Source organism: Gracilinanus agilis, chromosome 5 (genome assembly GCF_016433145.1).
Source record: "Gracilinanus agilis isolate LMUSP501 chromosome 5, AgileGrace, whole genome shotgun sequence".
NCBI lineage: Eukaryota > Metazoa > Chordata > Mammalia > Didelphimorphia > Didelphidae > Gracilinanus > Gracilinanus agilis.
The window spans coordinates 238,554,518-238,560,517 of record NC_058134.1 but is presented as its reverse complement, the minus strand read 5'-3'; positions in this window follow the sequence as shown (position 1 = coordinate 238,560,517).

Here is a 6,000-nt window from a genome sequence, read left to right as displayed (position 1 = left end):
AGAGAGAGAGAGAGAGAGAGAGAGAGAGAGAGAGAGAGAGAGAGAGAGAGAGAGAGAGAGAGAGAGAGAGAGAGAGAGAGAAAATAGATGTACAAATAGAGATGAGATAGATAAATAGATATAGATGAAAAATAGGCAGAAAGACAGATAGGTGATACAGATGGGGAGATGAACTAGAGAGATAGACAAATATATTTCTCATTTTTAAATCCTATCTGACACTTCATGACCCCGTTTGGAGTTTTCTTGGCAAAGACATTAGAGGAGTTCACCATTTCCTTCTCTAACTTATTTGATAGATGAACAACCTGAGGCCCAAGGAAGTGAAATTATTAGATTGTGATTTGAGGCAAATAACAGGTCATCACTATATCTCAGCTATCTCTGTGATAAATTGTCAAACTGGGAGATATGATTATACTTACATAGTTTTCTTTTGTGTATATGTAAAATACACACAAAATATATATCCATATATACGGAGAGAGAAAGTACATTCATCTATATATGTACACACCGTATATATCTATGTTGTTCAGTTGTTTTGGTCATGTCCAACTCTTTGCAAACCCATTTGGGGTTTCCTTGGTTTTTCTTGGCAAAGATGCTGGAGTGGCTTACCATTTCCTTCTCCAACTCATTTTACAGATGAGGAAATGGAAGCAACCAAAATTAAATGACTTGCCCAAGGTCCCACAATTAGTTGATGTCTGAAGCTAGATTTGAACTCAGGGAGATGAATCTTCTTCCTAACTCCAAGCATGGCACTGGATGCACAATGGCACTACCTAGAGGCCCTGAGATACATATACATGTACAGCATTTATCAAGCACTTACAATGTGTCAGATATTATGCTGAGAGCTGGGATACAAATGCAAAAACTATAACAGTCTCTGCTCTTTCAAAGAGCTTATATTCTGATGGAGGAGTCAACACGGAATGGAGTGGTGTCCAGGAGAGGGCACGTAGGGCAAGAGACTACCCTCCCCCCTTTTCAGAGAGTGCTCCCCATTTCCACCTACTATGTGTCTCTTCATTGTCTTTTGGGTGCTACTTCAGGTTGTATAGCTATGTGTGTGAAAGCTGATATATTCTGACAAAATGAATACACATTGTTGAATTTATTATATTTTAAAAAGAAAAGCAAGCTACATGTAATCAAAATCTACAGTTTCAAGGAGAATCCTCTTTTTCTGTTTGACTACATATATAGAAAGGTCTATTTTTTAAAATTTCAGGATTAAAAATAATTTTCAGAAAAAATAACACTGAATAAAAATGACTTTTAAAAATCCTAGTTCAATTAGTGTCAACATTGGACTGAATTCATGGAGTTTGAAACTGAAAGAGAATCTGGGAATCACCTAGTCTGAGGTGAGCCTAGAAATAGTCACGAGACTCAAAAATGTGCATGCATGCTTTGCGTTAGCATAGATCTGAAATTTCTTAGTCTTTGCATATATTGGACTGAGGCACTGCTGCTACAGGCTCCTGCCTTAATCTTCATCTAGCCTTTTGGTCATGATGGTGTTAGGGAGTTGATTCTTTAGTCATCCTGGGTTCTTTCTCATGTAGAAATTGTTGTCGCCTGTCCTTTGGAGGAGGAAGAAAATGATGATGTCTTGGCAACTGCTGCGATAATTCTAGACCTAAAACATTCCATATTGTATCCCATAAGTAGAATGTAAGCGTCTTGAGGGTAGGGACTATGTCTGTGAGCACAATGCCTATCACCTAGTAGGTCAAATACTTTTCATTTCAATAGATTGGTTTCCTTTGTTATCCTATTAATTTTGTTTTATGCATTTAAAACATTTCTCTGAGAAGTGATCCATAGGCTTCGCCGGACAGCCAAAGTGCTTGTCCGTGTCATGAAAAGCTTGAGAATCTCTGGACGAGATAGAGATTGCTGATCTTCTGGCCCAGTAAACACTAGCATAGCCCCAGATGAGATAAAGAGGTTTTGTTAGACACTGCGAGAATAGAACCTAGACTAGAAATGGTCTTGTTATTATCTAATGACTAAGGTTTCAGATATGGAAAGCAAATTCCAACAGTCACCTACATTTGGAGACTCTTTGACCAGTAATCAACCTAGGAGCTCATTCACCCTCCTAGTCCCCAGTCATGAATGATCTCCCCATCCAGCTATTTTACCAGCTTGAGATCTGGTCAGTCATAAAAAGGTTTCCAGTCTGCCTGTTTAACTGCAGCTGGAGATAGAGGACAGTACTGGGGAGGTCCTTCTCTCAACCTCAGCATGCTTGAGAAGGGACATTTACTGAGCAAATAGCCCTCTCTTGCTCCATCCTATCTTCAGTTTAAGGACAATACAGTATACCAGAAAGATCCCCAACTCTGGAAGTGTTCCTTATTTCTATTTAGGGATCAGGGAACTGACAAACTCACCTTGCTTTTAATTAGAACCATACATGCAGACGAGAGCAATAAATTTGGTACTTAAGTGGCACAGTGGATAGAGTGCTGGTTCTGGAGTCAAGAAGACTCCTCTTCCTGAGTTTAAATCTGGCCTCAGACACTTACTAGCTATATGACCCCGAGCAAGTCATTTACCCCTGTTTGCCTCAGTTTCCTCATCTATAAAATGAGCCAGAGAAGGAAATGGCAAACCACTTTAGTATCTCTGCCAAGAAAACCCCAAACAGGGTCATGAAGAGTTGGACACGAATAAAACAACTCAAGAACAATAACAAATACCTGACCCATATCTGATTCATATATATGTTTTAAGTACTTTTATACTCCCCATTTGGAAGAGATTTTAGACATGAGCCAAAACCTGAGGCTTAAGCATCTTTTCTCCGAGGAGTTTGGTTGGAAGCTTAGCAAACAACAAGAAAATGGGGCCTAATTCCTCTAATTAAATAGCAAAGTCTCTGACTGCTAAACTTCATTTAGATCATGTACATGGATTCTGGGAAGATGAGTCCTTTACTGGAAAAAGAGTGCCTTAGTCTCTTAGTCCCAAAAGAATTTTTCATATTAGATAGAGATAGGAATTTAAAAGTTTTTGATTAGTTCCCATGGTTTAAGGCAGTGATGGGCAAACTTTTTAAAGAGGGGCCCAAAGGAAAGGAAATACTCATCCGTCAGTCTGTTTCTAAGGCAACTCTTTCGAAGTTTCATTGTATTGTATCCTACTCACTGTATTTGTCAGATTAGGAATAATGTCCCGGGGCAGGCAGGATAGAACATTTCAGGGGGCCACATGTGGCCCCTGGGCCGTAGTTTGCCCAGGTTTAAGGTGAAGTGTCTTACTCAAAGCACCCATCCCCATACCAAGAAGGATTATCAGGGAAAGGGGGTTAAATCTGCATGCACGTTTTGTCTTCTGTTGTCTTATGCTTTCTTTTTTAAGGCTCAGTCCTTGGATTTGGGAATCTACTGCTCAAGAAATGGAAAGGATCTTGGCGAAACTTTTAGGAAGCAAAACTAAAGAGACCCCAGCCATTCCTACAGTAAAGGTGTCTGCTTTTCCCAAAGAGCTGGCTAAAAAAGTATGCTGTCCAAGGACTTGAGGGAACAGTGTCTGGTGGCATCTAGCAGAAAAAAGTCTAAGAGAGAAGCATCTGGCAGTGTCCAATGGAGACTATGATACCATCAGAGAGAATAGCTGCTCTCCTCACACATGCCTGGGCTACCTTCTTTTCTTACTTAATTCCTTCCTACTTATGCTCTCTCTGTGTGTTCACTCTTCCTGATACTGCTATGTGTTTGTTGGAGAATATGTCCCAGGTTTATAATGAAGATGTTATATTTCTTATTGTGCTGTTTCTATAAATACCTTTGCTTTGAACTAAATGCCTCCTCTGATTGATGACTTAAAAGAGGAGGCTACTGAAAGAGAACCATTGGTGGGGGCTCATAAACTATAGTTGTGGGTGTACATACCCACAGAATATTTTATTTTGAACCTGAGATAATTACCTACACACACACACACACACACACACACACACGCACACTACATACACACACACTACATACACGCACACCTCTGAAGAACTCAAATTGTGAATGTGCATTAAAGGGAATAGCACAGAGGGGATGCTCCTAATTCAAAGTACATACAAAGTAATTTCTGTTGGGATGAGCCATTTCTTTAGGAAGTTGATTCCAAGCTGAATGCAAAGGAAGTTAAGTGACTTGCCCAGGGTCACAGAGATTCTAAGTATTTAAGATGTTAAATCCAGGTCTTCTTTGCTTCAAGTCCAGCACAATCCTGGCTTTGCCATGTTGCTCCTTGATTGTACCCTCTGTCCCTGGGGCCCCTCTCTTCCTCTGACCAGTGGAAGGAGAGCCAAGAGCTCTTCTCAGAAGCTCTGTTTTGGGAGGCCACCCATGTGTCCATCTCTTCATCCCACCCTTGACGGTACTCCCTTTGACTTCTTCATTATGTCCCCAAACTGAGTACCCTTTTTTTTTTAACTTCCTTTTGTGTTTTGTCTTCTCCCATTAGACTGTAAACTCCTGAAGGTCAGGGGATTGTTTTTCCCCCTTTCTTTGAATCCCCAGGGTTTAACCCCGTGTCTGGTACATTTTAGGCACTTAATATAAATATTGACTAACTGACTTAGCATCAGTCAATAGTCACATCATTTTTGAGCATCAGTTTTTTTACCTCTAAAATATGTCAACTAAATTATTTCTTAGGTACCCTCTAATTCTGAGAGCCTATGATTCTCCCTAAAATCTCAGTGGCTGGCCAAGCTGTTAACACTGCTTAACAGAAGAAAACTTATCTTTAGAAAGCCTTGCAACCCAGATTGGTTTGGTTTTGTCTGAAGAGGAAGATGACACACAGAACCAATTGGGCTAAACCTTATGCTGCTGGTCTGTAAGCAGTTTTTAGTAAGCCAACTTATACAATCTGTCCATCATTGTTATTTTTTTTATCTTTATCTTCTGTCTTGAAATTAATAGTAAGTACAAGTTCCAAGGCAGAAGAATGGCAAGGGTTAGGCAAATGGGGTTGACTTGCCCAGGGTCACATAGCTAGAAAGTGTCTGAGATCACATTTGAACCCAGAATTTCCTGTCTTCAGGCCTGGCTCCTTATCCAGTGAGCCACCTCACTGCTCCTCAATCATTATTATTTGTTACTGTGTGCTAGAGTCTGAAGACACAAACAAAAAACATTAAGCAGATTACTAGAAAAGCTGTATCCTTCTAACCTAGAAAATATTCTCTGGTTTCCAACGGCTTTCCCCAACCTTATTGAATGTACCTTTTGCAACGTAACCTATAGAAAAGTGAGTTTTCCTAAAATGCCACAGTAACTTTTGAAATTCTAGAACAATGAAAGCTTCTAAAGACTGTGTAAAAGGTTCCCTCCCGCAAAATTTTGCAGTATAGCAAAGATAAAAGATTCAGAGCTCCTGGGTTCAAATCCTGACTCTACCACTCATTACCTGCATGACCATGGACAAGTCTTTTCAAATCTTTGGGAATTACTTTATTCAACTAGTATTCTGAGGTTATTAGATCAGGTATCTTGAAGAGTGCTTGTGCCTGTGAATCTTTCTTCTCTTGCCCACGTACTCACACAGGCCATCCACCTTGCATGGAAATAGTCTTATCATAGCAGCCTTTCAGAACTCTTGTGTTCCTTGAGGATTGACTTAGCAAGCAAGGATCATACTTTTCGCCTTTGGGTCCCAAACGTCTATAGCACAGGGTCTTACACAGACCAGGCAACTTAATAGCTTATTGAGTCGTGTTGAATTGAGGTGGGCTGGGCTGAGTTGATTTCATTTGGGAAAAAATACAATTCCACCACCTTCCTTGAAAAAAATAAATTTTATTTAAAGGAGATAGGTGATTGACCCATAGACCTATTTGCTGAATAATAAACCAAGATCTTTCAGGAATCAGCAATAGCAGCTTGTGTTTATGGTAGGGAAAGAGGAGTTGGGTTGTTTGTTTTTAACCCTTACCTTCTATCTTAGAATCAATACTAAGTATTGATTCTAAGGTAG